The sequence below is a fragment of the Macrobrachium nipponense genome, chromosome 2 (genome assembly GCF_015104395.2).
Source record: "Macrobrachium nipponense isolate FS-2020 chromosome 2, ASM1510439v2, whole genome shotgun sequence".
In the NCBI taxonomy this organism is placed as follows: domain Eukaryota; kingdom Metazoa; phylum Arthropoda; class Malacostraca; order Decapoda; family Palaemonidae; genus Macrobrachium; species Macrobrachium nipponense.
The window spans coordinates 119845882-119872873 of record NC_087201.1 but is presented as its reverse complement, the minus strand read 5'-3'; the positions used below and the strand labels follow the sequence as shown (position 1 = coordinate 119872873).

At 35.7% G+C, this 26992-nt stretch overlaps 1 long non-coding RNA gene across 1 annotated transcript in view; it reads left to right on the top strand.

The window, feature by feature from the left end:
• Positions 1–26992, top strand: part of LOC135220948 (uncharacterized) — a 484733-nt gene that overhangs the window by 377876 nt on the left and 79865 nt on the right. The window contains exon 3 of the long non-coding RNA XR_010315833.1: positions 19111–19146. This is a non-coding gene — a long non-coding RNA (uncharacterized LOC135220948). The remainder of the gene's footprint in view (positions 1–19110; positions 19147–26992) is intronic.

Sequence of the window (26992 nt, the reverse complement as noted above, 5' to 3'; positions counted from 1 at the left end):
GGTTCTTCCATAAGTACACACATTAATATAAACATCTCTCTCATCTAGAAATGAAGGCGATCTATATTTTATTTTAGTTTGGTCGTATTCTAAGTTGAACGGTGGGTCGGGGTATGTTTATCGATGGCTTCCCAATGGCTGTAAATACTGCTTTTGCTATGGGTAGCTTTTATAAGTTCTCTTGTCAATTATTTCGGTGTTATATGCTCATTCCTGAATTGGCGATCTCATGCTATAGTCAAGAGCAGTGTGACTGAATACTGCGCCCCTATATCTATGACACCTTATTCCTCCTTTTGCAGGATGTCCTGATTTGTCAGGTTACAAGGAGTTACAAGGATTAGGATGTCTGAAAGACTTGTTAGTCCATCTGAGGAGACATCGTGTGCTCACTTATCTGTAGGAGCAGGTTTTACTGTGCATATACAGTGTCCTAATGATTTTGGCTAGCTTTCTTTTAAACACTTCCACACTGTTGCTGTTTACAACTTCTGTTGGCAGTTTATTCCACGTGTCACATATCTTGTATGTAAAGAAGTTCCCACAATGGGATGTGTTGTATCTCTTCATTTCTAGTTTCCATGCATTATTTCTTGTCGGGTTTTCGTTTAATGCAAATAGGTTAGTGTCTACTTTTGTTATGCCTTTCTGTATTTTAAATGTTTCTATTAGTTGTCCTCGCAGTCGTCGTGTTTCTAAGCCATACATGTTCAGGCTGGAATCTCGTTGGAGAGATGCGCGGGTATGCCTTGGCTTTCGATCTGTGGCTGTATCATTTTGATTTTAATGAATATTGATTATTGATTAAGCTGGACATCCTTCATTCCACTTTTGATAGTGTGGTTATCAGGGCGTTTTCTCTTTTGGTTCCCGTCCTGGTGAAACGGATAGTGATGAAACAGTTGTCGTAGGACCGTTTTCAATCTGTAACTTCTTCCGTAAAAGATTTTACAATGAATGTACACACTTTCATAAACACGTATATTACAAATTACCATAGAGGTCACACACGCTATATTAATATATATATACCAGAATATATTATAATATATATATAATATTAATTTTATATTGTATGTTATGTAATTGTTATGTTTACTGAAAGGATGTAAAATTAGTATCATCGAGCAAAACTGTAAAGTAAACGTGAAGACGCCAAGGAAAGTTGGTGGTAGAAGGAAGAGAAGGTTAACAGGATTAAGAGAGTATGAGAGGTTGAGTTTATTCAGAGAATTGGATAATAGTGAAGAAACATTTGACCTGAGAGAGAGAGAGAGAGAGAGAGAGAGAGAGAGAGAGAGAGAGAGAGAGCTATGATGTTGAAATCGAGGTATAGAGGTAGGTGAGACTGTGCACGTATTGCAAATGTCAACACCATACAGGCAGAGAAACTTTATTCCTCAAATGTAAACGGAGCGACAACAATAGTTCATCAATAAAGAAATGTAAGCTGTTTATTCATATCAGTCACCTGTCACAACTAGTTAACTCACCAAAGACCTCTGACCTTTTTGTTCAAGTTTTTCTCCTTCTGGAATTTATTGAAGACCTTAAAACGAATACAAGCAGGTAAAGACAATTACTTTCGTATGTTGCTTTTGGTGTATTAACATAGGCCCCATTGTAAAAGTGATTATTTATATAGCAATTGAACCAACTATCCATCCCAAGAGCATAGGGAAAATGAATGATAGTAGTATTTTAACTTCTGCAGTCTGTAAATCCTAAGTGACGAACAAGAAACTTAAGATAATTATTGAAAGATGAAGGAAGTACCAGCCTTCTTTCATCTTTCAATATACTAACTTATAAAAATAGCTTGAAATGGGTCGAAACATTTTCAGAATAACAGCCCTGCATTCTCCCCTAAGGGTAAAAGTTTCCAGGAAAGGCAAGGAAGCTTTTTTTTTGTTTTCCTTTCTTTTGAAAGGTCTGTCCCAGAGGAAAGATTATTTCTCAAGATCACCTTGAAACCGCGAATGATTGGGTGTCTCATACTACCCACCTGTTGTAGACACGTGGAAGGTCAGGATTAGGTCGAAGAGTAACGTAGAATTACTGAGCTGGAAAATTTTATAGATAGAGCCGGCTTGGTGAATTGAAAATATTTGACATTTGAATGTCTCATAAGAGTTACAGGGAAATAACGGCAAAATGAAATTAATGTCAATTGTATTCGGTACCCATCTACTGATATAGACAAAGTATCTCCTGGGTTATTATATCGGTTGAATTCGATTCTGAATACAGAATCTAAAATCGACAGGAATATTGTCATTGGAGTCAAAATCAACTTCGTTCTACATAGCTGAGTGGGTAGTGACTATCATCCATATATTACAAAAAAAAAAAAAAAAATTAGGAACGTTCGAATCCTTATTTGTAATTGCCATAGAGAATAAGCTGTTCTTAAAGTAAAATGAACTCTGTAGTACACTATAAAGGGTATTTGTAGATCATTATTTTGATATAATATACAACATATACATACATGCATGCATACATACATATATAAATTGTATGTATGTGTATATATATATATATATATATATATATATATATATATATATATATGTACTTACATAAACTTAGACTGTGCATGTGACATTGTGAATAAAATGGAGTAGCGTTGGTGGTTTATTCTCCTTTGCTTTAAAGTATTTCCAAATATATCCAGTATGCATATTTGTACATACTTAATATGTATAGATATAGATAGGTGGATAGATAGATAGATAGATAGATAGACAAATTGATTGACCTTGTCGCAATTACTATCGGCACTGGAGTGAATATCTTCATGTTTTTCTTGCTGGTTTTTTTCAAAAAAAAAAAGATGATGTTGGTAAAATAGGATTCGCGTTATTTTTTTTCCTCAACACAATCCTTATGCTAGTATATATATATATATATATATATATATATATATATATATATATATATATATATCAAGTAGATATGTGTCAGTGAAGGATAAATATAAATATATATATATATATATATATATATATATATATATATATATATATATGCAATTGCGTTTTTAAAAGTGAGTTGCATGCCTCCTTACTCACGTGTACAGTTAGCCGCTGAGCAAATCGTTGATGCAAACAAACGTGCGCGTTGCCTTTGCCTCGCTCGTCTCTTTTGCATCGTTTTGGTCTGAAGATTATTCTTGTTGACTGAAAGTGAGGAGAAAGAGATAATATTGAAAGAAGAATTAAATTTATTTGACACAAAGCACCTACTATATATTTTCAAAGATTTGCTAACGTATTAGAGTATAATAAAGCAATATTAATTTCTGAAAATGAGATGCCGTAGTGAGTAGCAAGTGAAGCAGTTAATGAGAGAGAGAGAGAGAGAGAGAGAGAGAGAGACGCCATGAACGGGGGATTGTTGTGACCCAGCGAGGAAGGGGTGTTGTGATATTGGCTGGGGGGTGAGGGTATTGCCGGGGGGGGGGGGGGGAGGGGAAGGGAGGGGAGGCGAGCAAGTAGCACACGTGTGGGCGGATGGGTGGTTGCGAGATAGCGAGTGGGTGGATGGGCTGTTGCGGGAGAGAGTAGAGATCCTCGTTGGAGGGGAAGATGGGGTTGGGGGCGGGGGTAGGTGGGATTTTGGTGGGTGGGGGTTGTAGGACAAGGACAAAACAGGTTTGACGCCCACATTCAGATTTTCTTTTTAGAGATGACAGAGACTCAAATGAGGAGGGAGGCCATCTATCCCGCCCCTGAGGATGGCCGTTAGGAAGGGAGGGAGGGAGGGAGGGAGGGAGATGGGTCAACCGGGAGAGACTGTGTAGGAAGAAGATAGGCTTAGTTTTAGTAACTGTATTGAATATCAATTTCCGGGGCGCTTGATTTAATTAGATTTCCTCCTCCGGTTATTTAATGTCGATAGGTCAGTTCATTATTAAATGAATAATGACCAAGGGAACACTGTTCCACAATGAAGCAGAACTTATGATGTGGGAAGTCACACTGAAAATGTAGGAAAATATTAGTCACAAAGTAATGAACATCGAAACAACTCTAATGAAGATTAATGTGCTATAGAATATATGTATACGTATGTTATTCGAGCTAAAAATATCCTTTAATATCTAATTCCGCGATTGAAATATATTCACTCTCGTATATATATGTAAACGAAGGGGGAATTTTTTTAAGTTAATAAAATTATTATGAACTAAAAAATTCCCTTTCGGTTTACATATTGGAAATATATCAATTCCGAGGTAGAGCGAATTAGATATTAAAGGACATTTGTAGCTCGAATAAATTATATGAATCACAGTGATGTGATAATTATTCATTTACGTATGTATATATATATATGTGTGTGTGTGTATATATATATTTATATATATATATACATACACATATATATATATATATATAATAAATATATATAATATATATATATATATATATATATATATATATATATATATATATATCTATGAGTTCTGTGAAACCTTACTGCTCCCGCTTTAAGAAATTGTAAAAGATAATGTTATATGGTTAATATATAATATCTGTTGAGTCGTGAAAACCTTACTGTCCGCTTTAAGAATTGTAAGATAATGTTATATGGTTAATATTAGTAAAATGAAAATAAAAAAAGCGTGGCAGAAAAATTATTACTAGTGTTCAGTGAGAGATATATATTGATGAAAATGAATAACTTGATCACGAAGTATATAAAACGTGATGCTATGTATAAATAAAGGTTTTTGCCACGAAGGAAAATTGAAAAGCGAGATAGCCGAGAACTTTCGGTCCAGCACGACCCTTTCCTCGTTTCTGTAGAGTGAAATCGACCTTATTGCTAATCTTGTAATGTCAGTTTGGATATTAAGCCTACTTTTACTATGTTTTTCCTCTTTATGTTCAGTTATGCCTTAGTAAAGGGTCGTGCTAGACCGAAAGTTCTCGGCTATCTCGCTTTTCAATTTTCCTTCGTGGCAAAAACCTTTATTTATTGATGAACATTTAAATGTAAACCTTGCTTTATTGATATTTACTTAACTACAATCAGTATTGCAAAATTATGTAAATATTATGACTGTATATTTCTAATAAAAGATGAAAAACATTAATAAAATAATGGTGGGGCGTATGTAGCCGAAAGTTAAAAGAGAAGCTGGTGAAAGATCTCCCATGAGGCTAAATGAGATCTCGAACGGCCTCTTGGACACTTGAAGGTGAAAGAAAGATTGCTTTCTAGGAAGGCCCAAAATGCTTGGCTAAATAGCCCCAATGTTGCAAGTGTGTGTGTGTGTGTGTGTGTGTGCTTGTGCGAGTGTTTTAATTCTTTAGCCGCCCACTTAACGTCGTTTCTGAGTGTCTCTCTCCCTGCCTTAGCGGAAGTTGCGGTATGCATGCATTAACCTTCTCGTAGTTGTACTTGATTACCGTCAGAATACTTATGATTCATATTTGTATCGTTTATTCGTTTCATAAACTTTGCTTCTGATAGTTTTGATTAACAGTATTTTCGTAAGTGCAGTATTTTCGTAAGTGCATTTGGTCCGACTGTAAGAATGAAGATGGCTTGGGTAGTAATATTGAAGAGGTAGAATAAAATTACTGTTACCATGCAGAAGTACGCGCAAACTTTTTACATCAGCCAATTCGCAGAAGAAAAAACACTCACGCTCACACGAAAAAAACAACAAAAGCAAATGGGCTAACCAGGTGAAGGCCAACTTTCCTCGCTTCCAACCCCCTAGTCCATAAAAGTTGGTCGTTTTGTTTTGGGGGGAGGGGAAGGAAAGGGTGTATCGCTTTGTTGTCCTGCCCCTTCCTCATCCGACCCTTCTCTCTTCCCTTGCCACCTCCTCCCCCGCCCCCAACATAAGAGTCACTGGTTCTTATTCACCGCCATTTAAATGAATGAGGGGCTTTCCTTCCTCCATAGGAATAGACTCTTCATTGTCATGTGCCAGTGAGATGCATATACAACGTTTGTTTACATGGCACTGGTAGCCCACACGTGTGTGTGTGTGTAGTGCATGGAAGAAAGATATTTTATAACTTAGGGGATAGCTAATTTTTGACTTGGGGGGGGGGGGGGAGGGGGGGGGGGGGGGGGGATTATTGATGCATGGGAAAACTAAGCACTCATGTATATTTTCGAATTTTCAGTTTGATACCTGTACCACTTCAGGTTTGTCTCTGAGGTATCTTCCGAAATCGGAAATTGGTAGTAGATAAAAGTTGTCTGATAACTGGAAAGGAATATTCGACTGCCTGATGTTGAAGACCGCAAATTTCAGCTCTCTTGTGATCCACAACTGCCGTCAATAAATGCATTCAGGAAGATAAATGGTCAGAGTAACCGGAAAATTTCTCGATTCAATCGCCAATCGATGCGTTCACGGCGATGTTTGAGTTGGAATCGCGTTACTCACCTTTTGACATCAGTTCATGAGGTTTGTTCCCGCTGAAATGAGAACGTTGGCGTACGTGACTCAAGGTTATGTCAGATCTCTCTCTCTCTCTCTCTCTCTCTCTCTCTCTCTCTCTCTCTCTCTCTCGATGATTACTCAAGCAATAATTTTTGACACCTGTATTTCCATAATGATGTGGCATCTCCCTGTCTGAATGTAAAAGGGCAATGACGAGGATAAGATTAATGACTAAAAAAATAGAGAGAGAAAGAGAATGGGGTTTGTGGGGTAGGGGAGAGAGAGAGAGAGAGAGAGAGACCAAAGGCCCGAAGGGAAAACTGCCACTGATGACAGAAAAGTAGGCCATATTCCTAATAATTGTGCTTGCCCTCGACGCTCCCATTTTGTGGGGTCTTGTATCTCCCTTTGTGTATTTTAGGGTTGATTATTATTTTTTTTTTTTCATATGTCCTTTGTTTGTTTGCTGTCGAGTGCAAATGTTGGGTAACCACAGGATATCCGTCATTGAAAATAACAACGGAGTCGCTATCGAAATTTTGATAAATATAATTGCCATCTTGATATTGACACTTTGTTCGGAATTCGACCCTTTCGTTGTGCATAGAAAACGTCATACTTTGATAAGTGTGTATACCTATATTTGTGTTGCTGAACTCTTTGTTTTGGGCTGAGATGACAGTTCTGCATAATCTGAACAATTTTCATGACCTGTCATTTTGTTTTGAGATCATTTTCCATTTTTTACTTATTCAATATATCAGTATATGTCTTTGTGGCAGCAGTATTATTCAGGTTATTAATGAATAATCCACACTGATAATTCAGTCTCACGATGTTCATGAACATAGTCGTGTATGCTTCCAGAAAATAATTTGTCCTTGAATTTGAACGACATGCAGAGGAGTTGCTTTCTCAGTGTTTTAAATTATGTTTTAAGTATTTATTTTTTGGCACTTAGGTAACATAGGTATCAGTTACACAAGAAGGAAAAGAATTAAGTAATATCCAGTATAATAATAGTATTGTCTGTAAAATAGTCCTGGATTTAAAATTTCTGTCATTCGCCTTCAGGCCTCGACTGCCTCTCCCAAATAGCATTCAAAATGGAACGCATTATTATGATACAACAGAAAATGAGGGTCAGAAAATAATACTTGAAATTTTATAGAAGAATAGGAAAAAGTAAGTAGAAATTGCGCAAAATGTTACGGAAAAATGAGAGGAATTGTGGCAGTACATGTACTTGCTAAAATGTACTTTTTTAATAACAGTAGTAATTGTTGCATTAGAGTATAAGATATTTCTTTAATTCGTGTAAGGTAACGAAACCATAAAGGCAAAGGCAGTATTTCTGTTTTCTCAAAAGTAATAATACCACAAAGATTAAGTTATAGGAGATGGTTAGCACCTGGAGAAGCCCAATTTTCTTGAATTATGACGCAATGCGAGAACTCCATTATCCTTACAAAATCATAAAGTTAGGCAAGTCTCCAGAAGCTAAAAACATTATTGCTGCAGAGACTAAGAGATGAAGAAAAGTTAGCTGGAACTGGTCCTCTGTGACCTGTTATTAGATGACATATGTGGGTCTATTCTCATGTCGTGGGAAGGCTGGTCAGTCGGTGTGGCTGAAGAAATGGTGAGTTTCAAACACAGTTCCTCTGATGAACATGTATTCGGCTAGGTACGGGTCTTAATTTTCCACTCTTTATGTAATTTTTACACTGGCTTTTTTTTCTAATACTGGAGTCTCTGATAAGTATAACTACGTTATATTAGTGTCCCGTCCTACGAAACTTCTCAGGTATGACACACACCGGATATGGGTAGGTCTTCGCCGTATTTTTTGTATGCAAAGTGAGGAAAATATGTAAATGGAGCTGTTTGCATTGTTTTAATGTCCTGTATTTCTGTATTTCATAATACTTTGCAATGTTTTCTTAAGGACTTTTATACTTATATATATATATATTATATATATATATATACATATATATATATATATATATATATATGTATATATCATGGTTATACTAGATTATTATGTTACATATATAAGAAATAGCCTAATTTGTGAATACATATGTATATATATATATATATATATATATATATATATATATATATATATATATATATATATATTATATTTATGTGTATTTATATATGTGTGTGTTTGTGTAAAATGTATGAGTGTCCGTATATTCTATAATCCTACTTAGTAATTGGAGAGATATCAGTCTCATGAGCTACTGCATGCAATAGGAAATTCATATATATATATATATATATATATATATATATATATATATATATATATATATATATATATATATATTTGTATACCTTTCATATTTAGAAGGAGCATCTCTGGAGACTTGCAGTAAACTGTGGCTGAATGGTGGGGTTCTGCAGGAAATGTTATGTCACCTTCATTGTTTGTCCGGATCACGTTTTTTTTTTTAAATAAAATGAAAAGTGATGTAGTTTTAATCAGCAAAACAATGGAGGGAGTTTGATCGAGTTTTTTACCAAGTCGTGTAAGGTATGTCCAGAAGAAGAAAAAATTCTAAGTGAATGGTTAAAATCATAGTGCATAAAGCAGTGTGTGTGTGTCTGTGTGTGTGTGCGCACAGGGGCATGTGTGTTCGATGTGCTGCTGAGAAACGGCAATTTTTTTTACAGCGCCTCAGTGGCGTGATCGGTATGGTCTTGACCTGCCACCTCGATGGCCGCGAGTTCGATTCTCGGGCATTCCACTGAGGGGTTAGAGATGTGTATTTCTGGTGATAGAAGTTTACTCTCGACGTGGTTCGGAAGTCATGTCAAAGCCGTTGGTCCCGTTGTTGAATAACCACTGGTTCCATGCAACGTAAAAACACCATACAACCAAACAAACAAACGGCAAATTTTGAAAAAAAAATTACAGATAGCTAGACAGATAACATATACGTGTGATTAATTTACTGAGACACAGAATACCAATCTTTGGGCATGACCAAACAGTCTACTCAGTAATTCGTGTATAAAGGATTGTTTTATGATTTTTTTTTTTTCCGAGGAAGGGACATTTTATTTTTAGAAGCCTTCGTTTACTGAAGTTTGTTGTTAATGCTGTGCATCAAACAACCATTGCTAATATAGCTCCATATTCTCAGTATGAAGATACCCTCGTCTTTTGAGAGAATCATTTCCAGATGCCTGTCTATCAACCAATCTATGTTTGGTCACGCGGACACTTAAATTCGAAAATATTTTGTTGTATTTCTATCATGTCACCATCAGAGCGCAGTAATCGCATTACAACCGCCTCTCCTTGCCTGAGTTTCACAGAATATGTAAGTCCAGCGTTTAGTCACATCTAATCAAAATGACCAAATCCCACTCGGGTCGTTTTTTATGAGGGTCCACGTCAACATACAGGCATTTACTTGGAGAGACCAACATCCTGTATGCAGACATCCGTCGCCCTACTGTACGTTCGGGCATTTCACGATGACATTTTCATCGGGTGACATTTTTATGTTCGATGTGGGTGTTGCTGGACTCGGGGATCGTGCGCGGGAAAGCGTGAGCAAGTGCGCCTGCACTCCCGCCTTTTTCTTTCTTTCGACCGGTGGCGCCTGAATGCATGACGTCACCTCGTTGGTTTTCATGGTGATTTGTTATCTTATATCGAAGTTTGTCTAGAGTCTTCATTTTTAGTGTTAGTCGGGTTATGAGGGTACTAGGAAAGGCGTTATGGTATATGTGTAAGGGCTTTTTTTTGGGCAGGGTGAAATGACTTGCTACTAATAAGCCTCGTTTCCTAATGTATGTCGTGGCCCTGAGGAAGTAGAATTGACTTTCTGGGTTATAAGAAACTGTCTTCCCCTTAAACAACACCTGGATAAATTATTGTTTGTGTCAGATTTTATTTATTTATTAGTTTTAGGTCAATCATCTGTGTGTTGTTTCTCCTCAACCAGAATTTAAATCTTTAGAATTTCCATAAGCAAAGAAGTAAAAAAAAAAAAAAGCACACCTTACACGCAATCAAAGTTATCAGAAAAAATAGCATGAATGGCTGGCGCTTTAATAGCTTGGGTGGACGACTTGACCTGGCCCTCGCCGAGAGAGAGAGAGAGAGAGAGAGAGAGAGAGAGAGAGAGAGAGAGAGAGAGAATGTGTGTATGTGAGTGAGTATTGAATCACTTACCGGATTACTGCTGATTTTTATGGTACGAGCATGTTTTAATATTAAAACACACGCCTCTACTAATATGAATGTATGTATGTACGTTATGTATGCGTGCCTTTGTATTATGTGTTCAAGAATGTAAAGTTCGTTTGATTTGGTGTTTGAATGTCATGTTTTGTTAAGATTTCTCTCTCTCTCTCTCTCTCTCTCTCTCTCTCTCTCTCTCTCTCTCTCTCTCTCTCTCAGCTGCATCCCAGACCATCCAAGATTGGATGATGCAAAATATACCGGATGATGCATTAGCAATTCTCTAGTAGACATTAGAGGTGCCTCACACTGAGGAACCTGGGGCAACCCGAACAAGATGTAAGGTCTGTAAGGTAAGGTCTCTCTCTCTCTCTCTCTCTCTCTCTCGTTAAGAGTTTGCCATTCTAGTTTAGGATGTCATGTATTCGATTATGTTCATGAAATATCTGATAAAATGTATTTGCGTCCCAGACAGTGTGACACGAAATGGCCCACTTGAGTCAATTTCTGTCAATCAACCACTGGCCTGAATTTGCTTCTTCCAAGAACGGTGCTACCGGACGCGGTTCACTGCTTTCGTTCCCTTTTGTAATCCTGGAAACTAAGGCGTCACTTGCTGTCGAATATATTCTGCCTTGGATTGTGTCCTTCTTTGGAAACTGTAAACTGCTGCCTAATATTTCAGTGGACGTGTCACGATTTTAATGCTTCTCGTTATGATTTTAGTGTCTACACGAGTACTGTTTGCTGCCAGAGTTGTATGCTTCTGGTTATAACTACATGTATATATATTAATAAATCGCTATGTATCAGTAATGGCAGTCAGTCTTTATACTAAGCATTTTAATGATCTTGGCTCCCCTCTTATGTTTTTATATACATGATTAGTTCTTCATATGTATACGAAAACGTTTTTATCCTTTCTTGGGCATGAAAAAATGTGTTTTTTTTTTTTTTTTTTATGAAATCCGAAATTAAAGATTTTCCCAAATAGGGATTCAGATGAAATAGTCACGGAGATCAATCAACCCCCACTTTCTCCCACCCACTCCCATACCCCTCAACCCCTCCACCCCCACCATGATCATCTCCAGCCCGATCAACACCGCCATCAAGTTCTCTTTATGGGTCTTGGTGTATGAACATATTCCGCCCACCCCAAATTTAATCCCGCATCCCCACTCCGTGAGATACCCACGCCACCCCCCCCCCCCAACCCCCAGCTTCCTTTTGAAGGGTAAAGAGGGTATTGCCCCCTCTTGGGTCCGGCAAGACTTTTATATTCACTTGAGATCCCCCAGTAAGAGAGAGAGAGAGAGAAACGAGGGGATGGGGGGGTGGGGGTCAAATCACTTCATGGGATTCTATTGCTTCACAGAGAGAAGCGAACAAAATCTTTATTTCATTATTATTATTATTATTATTATTATTATTATTATTATTATTATTATTATTATTATTATTTTCTTGAGTTCTCCCACTCGTATCATCCTGCTTCAAAGTTTTACTAGTAATTTAAAGAAAAATTTTTAAGAGTTGATCACGTTATCTTACGTTTGATAAATAAGTTAAGTAGACTTCAAAATTGAACATTGTTCAAGTTGGATGTGGAGAATGATTGATCATTGCAGGGGGAGCATGCACTGCATTCCTTTTTCATACACCGCACTGGGTCTTTGTCCAAAAAAGGAAGGAGAACAGTAGCGAGCATAAAAAGCGGTCGGATTAGCAACTATCGTCATACGTTTGCTTTTACAGACATTCAGTTTTGTGGCCAGTGTAGATGTAAACACCAAAGCATTCATTATTTTATGTATTATTAGATTAATATAATTATATATATTTTATATATATAGATTATATTTATTATATCAACAAATTATATATATATACATATTTATATATATATATATAATATATATGTATTATTTATGTATATTATATATATAATATATATATATATATATATATATATATTATCTATCTATATATATATCTATATATAATCAATATATTTAATACTCGAAGCTGAAGGGTTAGGAAAGGAAAATTACGACATATTAGAAGTATATTAGAAGTTATCGAATAATGAGGAGCAAATGGAAGAAAATCTGATTTCCTCTCTACCACATGGCATTCCACTGTCTTGGGTTGAAGTCTTCGTGCTTCAAGATACTCCCAAGCAGACTTTCTTCAGTTTTCTCTTCGCAACTTTCACCACCTCTACCCTAGGAATCTCGCTCTATTCAAAGTTGGCGATTCTTTGGCGTTTGCTAGAAACCTGTCGAGTTCTTTTTTTCTGTAAACCCTCATTTGTTTTTTATTTAGCAGTTATTTGTGCTTTTATAGTCATATTTTTCAATATTCTGATATCATAAATTTGACGAATTTAATAATAATAATATAATAATAATAATAATAATAATAATAATACTAACGATTATTTTTTTTTTTTTCTTTCCTTTTTTTTTTTTTTTTTGTTTTTTTTTTTTTTTTTTTTTTTTTTTTTTTTTTTTTTTTGCTCTATCACAGTCCTCCAATTCGACTGGGTGGTATTTATAGTGTGGGGTTCCGGGTTGCATCCTGCCTCCTTAGCGTCCATCACTTTTCTTAATATGTGCGCCGTTTCTAAGATCACACTCTTCTGCATGAGTCCTGGAGCTACTTCAGCCTCTAGTTTTTCTAGATTCCTTTTCAAGGATCTTTGGGATTGTGCCTAGTGCTCCTATGATTATGGGTACGATTTTCCACTGGCATATCCCATATCCTTCTTATTTCTATTTTCAGATCTTGATACTTATCCATTTTTCCCTCTCTTTCTCTTCAACTCTGGTGTCCCATGGTATTGCGGCATCAATGAGTGATACTTTCTTCTTGATTTTGTCATCAACGTCACATCTGGTCTATTTGCACGTATCACTATCTGTTCTGATACATAGTCCTAGAGGATCTTTGCCTGATCGTTTTCTATCACTCCTTCAGGTTGGTGTTCACACCACTTATTACTGCAAGGTAGCTGATGTTTCTTGCTCAGGCTCCAGTGGAGGGCTTTGCCACTGAATCATGCCTCTTTTTGTACTGGTTCTATGAAAGTGCCGGACATTCGCTTGCTATGTGGTTTATGGCTTCATTTTTCGTATTGCACTTCCTGCATATGGGGGAGATGTTGTTTCCGTCTATCGTTCTTTGAACATATCTGGTTCTTAGGGCCTGATCTTGTTGCCGCTGTTATCATTTTCCTTCAGATTTCCTTTCCTTCTTTAGCTCTCCCCTCTCTAGCCATTGCCACGTATCATCGCTGGCTAGTTCTTTACATTTCCCTTTCCAGTTCTTCTCTTTCTGTGGGGAGAGCCGGTTTCTTTTTCTTTATGTTCCGTAATTACTTGGTCTGCCAGCCTCTGCTCTGTTTGGGGGGTGTTATTCCTCTCATTCCAAATGTTGACCAACCTTCTTCTATATCCTCTCTCCGTCGGGTTGCTTCTGATGTAGCACTCTATATTTCCTTATTTTCTTCTCTTGTCCATTTCTTCCTTTAGTTTGCTTCTGTAGCTCCAATCTCAGGCTGTTGGTTACTGTTGTTGTGGTGGTCAGTTTGCTGGATGACGACCTCCAAGTACCTGACCGTCTTCCCCTTCAATTGGGTTGAATACCTGGCTGCCGGACGAAGCTCCTCTGTTGCCAGAGGTTCCATTTACGTCGTGTCGTTTATTTCTTCATATCTTTCCATCCATTGGCTGAGTTTTTTGCTATTTAACCCATAGCTGGACCCTACCCCCACCCCCATCAGGGACAGGTACTCATTTACAGCTGAGTAGACTGAGGAAAATTATGGTAAAGATCCTTTCCCAAGGAATCAACGCCGAGAAGAGCGGTCACCCATCCAACAATTGACCAGCCCCAATGTTGCTTAACCTGTCTATTGACGACCTAACCCACTCTGCCACGGCGGCACATATTATATTATTATTATTATTAATATTATTATTATTATTATTATTTATTATTAACTCCACACTGATTTATTTATATTCTTATTTATTTTTGTTCTCATTCTTCTCCGACCGTCAGCTATGTCGATGTTGAAGCTTCGAACTGTAATACACGTAGGTGTTATGCAGGCCGAAATTCCCAAAGCGCCACTTACGTACGTCACTGCGACGAAAGTACTGGATGGCTTGAATTAATAATTAAATGTTTTAACTTTCTTGGTATGACTGCCATGATTACAGTACACTTCGACTAGGTATTATTATTATTATTATTATTATTATTATTATTATTATTATTATTATTATTATTATTATGATGATGATCTTAAGGTATAAAAAACTGATTATGCTGAATCTTGCTTTCTCGGCAGAGTAAATCTATATTTAAAATCTAAAGGTGGATAGGTTCCAATTGTTTTTTACGGTACAATATAGGCATTACTTAAGGTTCTTTGCAGCGTCCCTTCGGCCCCTAGCTGCAAGTACTTTAATTCCTTTTACCTCCGTCCATATTCTCTTTCTTCTATTTTACTGTCCACCCTCTCCTAACAATTGTTTCATAGTACAACTACGAGGTTTTCCTCCTGAAACACCTTTCAGACCTTTTACTGTCAATTTCCGTTTCAGGGCTGAATGGCCTTAGTTGCTTCAGTGCTCAGCATAATGCCAAAACACTATATAAATAAAAATAAAAATCCATTTATATAGTGTTTTGGCATAATGCCAAAACACTATATAAATAAAAATAAAAATCCAATTGTTTTGATAATCCCGTGATATTCTCAACCGATGTTTTCATTACCACGAGCAGGAGTTACTTTGATGACTTGTGATTCTGCATTTCTGTTTTTATGATTGTGCTCATATTAGATATTGTGAATCACAAGGCGAACAAGTTATTACAGTTTCTATTTCACCTCTTGTTTTTTGGGGAATTTAATGAAGACGCAAAATTATGTAGCACCACTGAAATTGCTTTAGTCGTGGCTGATAATAAAAATTAAAGCTCAAAGAACTTTTAAGCATTTGTAGGGAATGAATTCGGTCATTTTTATTCACGTTAATTAATAGTTTATGCTTCGTTGTTATGACTGGCAAAACAAACATCACCGAATTTGTTAGGCAATGGTTATTAACATAGTGCAGTTAAATAGAAAAAGCACCCCTTTCAGCTCTCTCACGGATATATTCATCATTACTTTTATTTTCATTAAACCACGAAAACTTCATAACTTCATACTTTCCTCACATTTTTTTCGGATACTTAAGTTTGTAAGTGTTGAATCCGAGGGGTAAATATATAAGGAAACCCATATCTTTACTTATAGTTATATAATGCCTTCAGAATGAAGCATTTCCAAGAAAATGTAAGGAACTCAAGAAGCTAAGTGGCTGTCGAGACTTGGTAATAAATTGCATGTATGTATGACATAAGTAAGCCCACCACATTCTATGGTATTATTATTATTATTATTATTATTATTATTATTATTATTATTATTATTATTATTATTATTATTATTATTATTGTTATTGTTGTTGTTGTTTCTTTGTAAAGCTTAACCCCTCAGATTTCATAAAACCCATAAGACAAAAATTTTATTCCGAAGCGGGAACACATCAGGAGGACGTGCATAAGAGCAAATGTTGATAATCCTAATTCTCTGACAAACTGTGCAGACTTCTAGGAAGGGACGACGCGCGACGTCTGTCAATCATGTAGGTTAGTGTGTCACTCGACAGGGAAGATGTTCGTTCCTTCGCGGTGTTTCGGGGGAAGGTCTTCGATAGGATATGGAGAAAGGGAGTTTGTGTGGTAATGTAGGTCATCCTAGAAACGCATATCAGGGATAAAAAGAATCATTCATTCCGGCATTCATTCATTCATTCATTCATTCATTCGCTCATTCATTAGCATATGGGTTTCGTAAACTCACTGGTAAGTCATCATTTCTGTTTCTACGAATAGCGCTGCGAAGATGGAGGAAGTTGTCGTTAGGTTTGCTTTTGCCGACTAGAGTTTTTTTGTCTGTTCGTTTATATCTTTTTCGAATCTTGTCGTCTTCTGTACATTTCCACCATAGTCAATATCTATCGGAAGGTAGAAGGAAACTTGTATTGAACAGTACATAATTTCCATAGGTGAATGGAGGGAATATTTTCAAAATTAACACCATTGATGATCCACGGAACATTATCCATTAGAACGAAGGCAAGAATTATGACAAAGCTAAAATATGCGTTTTTGTTTTTGATCACAACACACACACACACACGCGCACACACACACACACACACACACACACACACACACACATATATATATATATATATATATATATATATATATATATATATATATATATATATATATATATATATATATATTTTATGGTCTATGGCTATGCAGAGAACTAATTTCTTGATGGCACAGTCAATTCTTTTTTTGCATAAATTTACTGTGTATGCTGGTATATGTTCCTATGCTTTTCTTTTTCTTTTTTTATTATTTTTACTTATTTGTGATTTTCACCTCTGCCATTGGAGTTGGTTGGAAGTGTTTTGTCATTTTTTCTTTATTTGCTATATTTTCACTTTTAGACTTTCTGTACTTGGAATTTTTTTACCAACTAATCTTGGAATTTTCTCTATCAACTAATGGGTATTTACGTTTCTCTGCCTAGTAAAAAGATGAAGTTTTTAAATTTTCTAGAATATATCGATGTTGTACAGAATTGGGATGAATTCCACTGCTTGTGTAGAGGGCGTCGACAAGCTGTTGATGAGTTTCTTTGGAGGCGCAGCAGTGAATGCTGCTGCTTGTCATTTTTCCAGCAGTTAGTGAATGCACTGGCAAGTGGAAACCTTGCTGTTCGTTTCCTTTTTTTGATCCACCTGCTAATAGGAAGAATGTTTTTAGAACATTTTTCCATATCATATCTTAAAATATATATAGTAAATATAGTATATATTATATATATATATATATATATATATATGTGTGTGTGTGTGTGTGTGTTTGTCTGTGTCTGTGTCTGTGTGTGTTTCATATATATATATATATATATATATATATATATATATACACACACATACATGTACATATACATACGTACTTGTAAATACATTATCTGTATATATACATATATGTAAATACATTATATATATATATATATATATATATATATATATATATATACATATATATATAGTCTATATATATGTCTGTGTGTATGTAGTTATGAATGCGTATACATCTTCAACAAGCTACAACGCCATGAGTTTGTATCTAGAAACCTCCAGTGGTATTTTCATAATTACCCACTACATCACTTGAGTCCGAACTCGTACTACCAGAGATGCTTCTTGCATGGCATCATCTTCTGAACTGCATTGCAACGTTGTTCATCAGCGATCTTTAATAAAAGTGAGATTCGGAATAGAGGAATAGGATTGTGATACACCTATAAGCTAGATTAGCTTAGTTGTTGAGATTGATTCTCTTCTTCTTGTTCTACAAACTGAAGGATGTTATATCTGAAGCTTAATGTCGATACAGTAATCCTTTACATCATACATACATTTATGTACACCAGGAAGTAATACTTTGATGAGGTCTGCTGACGTCTTAATATTTCAAAGTTAGAATAGCTTTTCGCAAGATCGGGAATGGTAGGTACTAGGTAGTGCTCTCAGTTAAGGTGAGAAAAAATGGTATTGAAAATGAAAGAGCCTCTGAAAATACAAGAAGTTTCATGATTGTACGTTTGTACAAGCTAGACAATTTTTTGTTTTTTTTTTATGGAGGTTAGTGTTGGGAAAGCATAAGTGTTTACATTCTTCTGTTCAAATTTATGAGCCTATGCACTTTCATTTTCATTTATCCAGTGCACGATATACGTGCATGCGAACAATTTTTCAATAAAGCTCTTGACTAGCAACAGCTGATTGTCCTCAAAGCCTGTACTTGGTCGACGTCTCCTTCATGACCTGTCACTGCTTGATCATGTGTCTTGAGTGCTTGTGACATGCAAACATGACGACCTAAATAAGACCTCGCAAATATTGAGAAATTTTCGTCTCCCTGTATTCATGTGTCTGACTGTTCACTTTTTGTGAGTTTGTTTTCGTATTTGAAGAGCGATGAACACATAGAGACAGGGATCACATTTACTTCCAAGCGTATGATTTTTCACTTCAGGCGTGATGATGCAAATGATGATATCGGCAATAATAACTGTAATTAGAAAAAGAAGGAATAGTAAAGAAAGTGAAGGAATGATATGCTTGTTTTCCTATCCTCATTATTTTCACGCTTGTGTTAGTAGAAGAGCATTTTTGGTTTTACTCCTTTTAATTTTATTAGTATAAATATGTGGCTTCATCTGATGTTCTAGTTTCAGATTTAGGGAGGATGGAGAGCACTTGTGACTGATCATTGTGTCTGATTTCAATGACAATGTTTCAGATGTCAAATTGTGTTTTTCTTTCGGCAGGTGTCATCAGTGAGGCTGTGAGGCACTGCTAAAAAGGTAAGGATTCTCCTTATTTCTAGAATGTAAATTTCTCTGTACCAAGGATACTGAAATATGAGTGGATTAGAAGGTTAAAACAAAAAATATTCACATGACACATTCGGTAATATGTGTAACTGCCTCGTTTTTTTACATGCTCTGTTTAACGCAACCTCGTTACCTCTTCTCGTTTTTTGGATCGCTTCTCAAGATGAATTTCAATATAAAGCTAAGTTGCGGAGTAAAAACATCGGCTAATTTGTTTATGGGCCTCAAGATAATTATAATCTTTTGAAGTGGCAAACTGACAAATTATAAGCTGACAAATTCATCATGAGATTAATAGACTAAGGAAATGTTTCTTATTTTAATCTCTCATCTGTAGTTTATGAATGTAAAGAGGAAGAAGGTGCTTGGAGTGCCCTGAATATTCTGAACGGAGGATCTAAGCTGTTATAGAAGTTTTCATTATTCTAATACCAGTAATATTCTTACCGTTTTAATCGCATTCCGTATTGTAAGGTTTGACGATCTTTTTAGTTGATTCATAAATTTTTTAAAAAGATAACTTTATTTACATCTTTAAGTAAGAAGATAATTTTATATATATCTACTTCAATTGATTGTATTACTTATCGTAAAAAAAATCAACGCATTGAAACAGAAATATAGCATTATGTATCGTAAGTGACATCGCAAATGATAAGTTGAACAATTATTTTTTATGTTTTACAGTATAGCGCCCTTCTTTACCAACCAATCGTTTAGTAATTTTCTTATGACTTATTGTTTATTTTCTTCATTATGACTGAACACTGAACGAAGAAAATCAACCGGGTGATTGTAAGATGGGAGCATCTTTAGAAAATGGAGACAAGAGGAAAGGAAAACTCTAATAAGAGTTGTGATATTTGTATACCAATATCGAATATTTTCTTCAGTGTTACGAACATTCACTCACTCACTCACTCAGTGGTGCGTGCCTGATGAATGAGGCTACGGTGTAGCAGTGAGTTGGATGTAGATAGTGGCGTGGTATGGTATGTGAGGGGTGTTGAAGAGGGGAACAGAGGCGTCACTTACTACATATTTACTGCTGATGTATGAAGACCTTGTTTGGGGAAGGGGGTGAGGGAGGAGGAGGAGGAGGAGGAGGAGGAGGCCGAGTTATGTGAGAGCGAGAAATGGAAAAAAAGATTAATTATACTTGACATGAGGAATGGAAAAGCCGAGGAATGACACACACATACACACATGCACACGGTGTATTTGAAAAAAATGTATATATATATATATATATATATATATATATATATATATAATATATATATATATATATATATACATACATACATATTGGGAGAGAAGAGAGAGAGAGAGAGAGAGAGAGAGAGAGAGAGAGAGAGAGAGAGAGAGAGACTTTAGCCTCAAAGTTTGATTTCGTTACCCGGAGAGCACAGTATGAGGGAAAGCAATGTTCATCTGACTCAGGAACCATAGAATTTTTTCGAGATGAACTTTTGCAATAAAATGGTTTTCTTCACTGATTTCGAATTTTTATGACTTTGTTAATAGTTAAATAAGAAGACGCTTATCATAGATTACTCACCTGTGGTTTGCTCATGCTAATGCATGCTGTTCGTAGAAGCATTTGAATGCAAAACTTTGCGATATAATGATTTCTTAATCGAGAGAAGGTGAAAACCTTATTGACCAACTATTATTATTATTATTATTATTATTATTATTATTATTATTATTATTATTATTATTATTATTATTATTATTATTATTATTCAGAAGATGGATGTCGGGAGTAACAAGGGAAGATAGGATTAGAAATGAGTATATAAGAGGATCGGCAAAGGTAATTGAAATATCGAAGAAAATACAGGACGGAAGGCTACGATGGTATGGACACCTGTTACGAAGAGAGGAACATCATGTTGGAAGACATACGATGGAAATGGAAGTGCAGGGTAGAAGGAAGAAGGGAAGACCAAGAAAGAGATGGCGTGATTGTGTAAGGGAAGATATGTTATGAAAGGTATCGACGAGAACGATGCACAGGACAGAAATCGATGGAGACGACTCATTCACAACGGGTTAAAGCTGGGAAGAAGAGGAAGATTCAGAAGATGAACCCTGTTCATATGGAATAAGCCCGCATGGGACATTGACCTAAAATTCAAGATTCCAAAGAATATGGTGTCCATTAGGAAGACGTAAGAGGATGCAAATGGAAATATTTATAAGGAGAAGAGATCTTAGTTATTAAAAAAAGTATACGTAAATTATTGATTAATTGATAAATAGAAACCTGTATTAAAATTCAAGGAGAACAGCGTTGCATCTTTGCTCGAAATTTAGAGGTTCCAATTGCGTGACATCCCTAGGGAGATTGTTCCTCTGTCCAAAGGTGTGAGGAACAAAGGAGTTATGGAACTGAAAAGTTCTACAGCGAGGCAAATGTACTGCATATTGGTACTGCTGTTCAGCAATTCTGGCTGCTCTCTGCAGGAAAGGCGGCTCAGGGATCAGTTGTGAATTTGAAAGATCTCTGTTAAAGTACAACTTACCAAAGATAAAGCACAAGACTCACGACTCTTGTAAATCTAATCGTTATTGATCATGCTCTTTGCTGTCTCGTCTCATGAAGAAAAAAATTGAATTTTATAGTAGCTTTCTAAAACTGAGAAGGGCTTTGCATGACTATTATGGAATAGTGTATAATCCAGTTTTTTCTCTTGGGATTTGTTTTATTCACGTATGCATTGTACTTTCAAGACTCAAGGCAATTCTTTACTTTTATTTTCCTTTTGAAATAGCCAAGATATGCAAATACTTTACACCCTGACAGTAGATGATATATCCTCGTAAGAAATGAATCATAGGTGCAGTTGTCGTTTATTTAATAACATGGCTTAACACGTGTAGAGTGTGGAAGTAAAAAAAAAATTATATTATATATCATGTAACTCTTCCGGCTATCCCAGTGGGTGTCTTCATGCGTGTTGCAGTTGCGTGATCACGTAATACTGATTGCTTTGCTATCTTGTGCAAGTTTTGTCTTACTTTCTTTTCGGCCTCAGTAACTTTCAGCCCTGAATTATAATAACCTGTGTAGTATTAGACAAGAGATATACAGGGTTTTTTTGTTAATCGCTTCTTCCTTCTTAACCCAAATTTCTGGCATTCCAGCACTTCCTTTTTTAACGAAATAAAAAGTACAGATTGAACTTTTTTATAACACGACAAAGGTGAATACCTTTTGAAACAGGAGGTAAATGATGATAATATGGGAGAGAGAGAGAGAGAGAGAGAGAGAGAGAGAGAGAAGAGAGAGAGAGAGAATGTTATATAATAAAATACTGCTACGATAAAAGCACACTTTATGGAAAGATGCATCTTTTCTATTTCCTTATTTACTTCATCAGTTTTGTATTGAATAATATTTGAAGCGTAGATTAATTTAGATATATGTTTTTAATGGCAATTTATGAAAATCGTAGAATTAAATCCTTTCATAAGTACAAATAGTATTTAGGTGTATTGCTTCATTTATAATGTAGACTAAAATATAGGTACCAGTAAAGATGAATAATGCAACTGCCACTTTCAAAAAAGCAGTTTTTGTTATCATGACAAGTATAACAAAAATATAGTATTCCCGTATATAGACAGCATTATTAGTAACGTTTAGTCCTTTTTTCTTGTCTATTGCTATTCTGTTTATTTTGGACGCACGGCAAAAGTATTTAGTTGTTATAAACAAGGAAAATGTTTTGTTGCCTTATATCTAGAATGCAAGTAATTCATCTCCCGTGCATATGTATATTTTTAGACCTTCAGTTTTGTACTTCTTAGTCAACATTTCAAGGTTTCGTATAAAGGAATGACGTCGGAATAAAGGATACTAATGAAACTTTTTGACATGCAATTTAACGGGAATTCATTTTATATTTATCTTCACTTTTTTGTTTTTGATGATAAATAAATGCAGAGTAAAGTAAAATGCGCGCTCTCTCTCTCTCTCTCTCTCTCTCTCTCTCTCTCTCTCTCTCTCTCTCTCTCTCTCACATCATACCGATTCGTAAAGCCTGTAGACTCTCTCTTTCTCTCTCTCTCTCTCTCTCTTAACATACCGTGGTTCTTGAAGTTCTTTTCTCCTAAGGGGCCCTATAGCCACTTGACGTAGCTTTACATTGGTGGTCGGTTCCTTTTTTTTTCATTTTAATTAGCCTCCATATTTTTGCTTTTACTCCTTATCTTCTGTTATTTATAGTATCTTTCCTTCTTATCTGGAATTTGTTTGTACGTCAGAGACGGGGAATTCTTACGATTCTGTTTATTTTGCCTCGTTTGTATTCATCATACTTCAAAGCTGTTATCATTTTTACCCAGATTCCTCTATGAGGGGGTGTTATGTAATGCGCTCTATGTGTGTGTGTGTGTGTGTTTGTAAATGAGTGATTGGGTAGGTGCGTGTAACCACATATAGTAATTCCTCTTCTATTCTTAGTGCTGCATAAAAGATTTTGTGGTTCCATTCATTTCAGATATTTTACGTTCAAGTGCCTTCATCATGTCCCCATTTTAAAGTAATTGTTTCAAGTGTTGTAAATGCCGTAGCACATGTCCACTGTCTGTGACCTCTCTCTCTCTCTCTCTCTCTCTCTCTCTCTCTCTCTCTCTCTCTCTCGTTCTAAGTCAGTTATTCTATTTTTATCAAGAAGAGGTGCAATATTGTTTGGACACCACTAATGCGTTTTGGTTCTTTTGCAAACTTCCTGTTAAAGATTATTATTATTATTATTATTATTATTATTATTATTATTATTATTATTATTATTATTATTATTATTATTATTATTATTATTATATGAAGGTAAGAGAACCTCTCTTTAATATGTTTTGTTAAAGAGGATGGCAGCATCAGTGGAATTGATTTTATATATGGTCTTTTCATTTCTTATTATTATTTTCTTCTCATCAGAGCTGATATTTGCTAATAGCAAATATCAGCTCTGATGAGAAGAAAATAATAATAAGAATTGAAAAGACCATATATAAAATCAATTCCACTGATGCTGCCATCCTCTTTAACAAAACATATTATTATTATTATTATTATTATTATTATTATTATTATTATTATTATTATTATTATTATTATTATTATTATTGTGTTATTTTTATCATTAAGGGATTGTGAGGATAAGAAAATAGATATGATGTTTTTATCGGTCCTTATTTCTTGGGATGAAAACGCAGGTTTCTTTCGAAGTTGCGGAGGGACTATTTGTCTCTTATTGCGGCTCGATAGTCGTTTCCGCTGTTGTCAGTGAAATGTAGTTTGGAGAGCAATTTACAATGAGATTTTTTTTATTGTGGCTCATGAATCGTAAGCTACTAACAGACAAAAAAGAAAGAAGAAAGGAGTAAAAAAAAAACAGTATATGGGTTCAATGCTTGTAATGGGAAATCTAAGATAAAGTTGCTAATGAGCAAAAATTAGACATTCCACTGAATGGAAAATATGCCTTCCGGACAGTGTACTTTTCGGGTTTTGGAGTTAGAATTGTCATACATGACAGGTACTAATGAATTCATATCTATTTATTTTCTCAAGTTTCTGACTTTACGTTTGATACTGAATTTTTTCAAGCCATTCCTAATCAGCAGCATTATTTCGTGATCTTTGCTTTGCTTTTGAAATCTTGTTATTATTTTCTTGAATGTGCTTAATTGTGTGATATTTTAGATATGAAAGAAATGTAGCTAAGCTGTTGACTTTATTGTAGCTCGAATGGAATCGATCCTTTTGATGGAATTTTTTCTCGTTCGTACGTGGTAGTAGGATATGTAGTTTCAGTACCATTCAGAAGTGGAATATGTCTTATTTTTGTTTATTAGCAACTTTATTTTAGATTTCCCATTGAAAGCATAGAACCCATAAAGTGTTTTTTTAATCCTTCCTTCTTTCTTTTTAGTCTGTTTGTGGATGCAGCTAAAAGTAAGTTGTTTGTCACAGCAGCCATGTGTTTAGTATGAGAAAAACTGCCTTTAAAGAGAGAGTGGATGTAAATTTGATGAAATCTCGCTGCTAGCGAAAATGATGAGTTTATTGGGCCGTTGCCCAAGGCCGAGTCTCAATATTGCACTTTCATAGCCAGCGATGGAGCGTCGTCCATGAGAGCAGTACACCTATAATCGGCTGCGTTGCCCAGATTACACATATTAAGGGTCAACTATTTCACTCCCTTCAACCCATTCATTCAGCCTCAGTCGATTTCCATCGCCCGTGAAGCATTAATATCCTTTGGATCGATGGCAGAATATTTTGGCACTAGTGGGTGCCGCAAATAGGGATGGGTTTCCCTGGCCATTCCTCAGAGATGGTACGGATAAAGACACTTGGGGCAGGCTTAAATGAGGAAGCGAAATCTTCACCTGTAATAAACTCGCCAATTTGATGGGGTTCCACTTGAAGGTGTTGCTGGATGCGGAGGAGGAGGAGGAGGAGGAGGAGGAGGAGGAGGAGGAGGAGGAGGAGGGCATAAGTTGGAGGAGGACCCTCTCAAGATTTTAGCACTCCAAGGCTATTTGGCCAATATAGTCCTTAGAGGTTCTTGTGTACCTCTTTTAGAGCTAGAAGCGTTAACCTCGTTTTCTTTTAAAAGGCAGGAACTCCAATGCAACGCACACCAGACGGAAAGGTTGCCAGTAAATGAAAGTCACCGACCACTCAGATATGCGTACCAATTTCATGTTTTAGTATCCCTCTTTATATAGTGATGTATGTGTATATATATATATATATATATATATATATATATATATATATATATATATATATATATCTATATATATATATATATATATATATATATATATATATATATATATATATAGATATGTATATATATATATATATATATATATATATATATATATATATATATATATATATATATATATGTGTGTGTGTGTGTGTGTTTGTGTATAATGTATCCGAAACGTTCATGAAATCCGGCTGTTTCATTTGTGTTTATTGTTGTTTTAATATTGTTACTAGATGATGAATATAGAAATATTTAAAATCTGTATTACAATCGATATAATTTTGTGAAACCTCATCAGTGTACCCAATATTGTTGTTCCAAAATGTCGCAAGGTTATAGCTTTGTCTTACATTTTTGCCCCTCAAGAAGTAACTTACTAAGATTGAATATGATGATCGATAGTGGAGACTTGTGCTGGCCATTGAAACTGAAAGTATGCACCTCCATAAAAGAGAAGTGATCAAAGTAGTGACGTTTGCTGGTGACACGAGTCTACAATTATGTGATTTTAGGTGAGGTATGCATGTAAGAATAATCAATTAGAAATTTCTCTCGTAGTTTAAGTTTGTTCGTTTTTCACAAGTAATCAAACGATGAATTGAGGTAGATTTGTCATAACCGACACAGCAGGGTAAAACGTTTTTGTATTGTTGCTTCCTTTAACCTTTACACGTGGGGGCCTTCATGAAGTGATCGATTGCAGAACATTATTGCACGAAATTCTTTTCTAGATTTTAACACGATGTCGTGCTTCCCTTTCCTGGGGTAATCACGGAACCTGAAACATTAGGCCCGAATGGCTCCACATTCTCGGCAGTTTACTGCGTATTAATGCTCGGGAGGAAGTGCTCCCGGCAGTTGTTTCTGTTGCAGCAAAAAACACTACATGGAAGAGTTGCAACGAAATAACCATTGGTATGACTTGCGATGATAGAGAGAGATAGATACATAGACAGATTATTATTGTAACTCGGTTACGAGTCTTTTAGGCAATGCATCGAACTGTATAAAGCATTCAC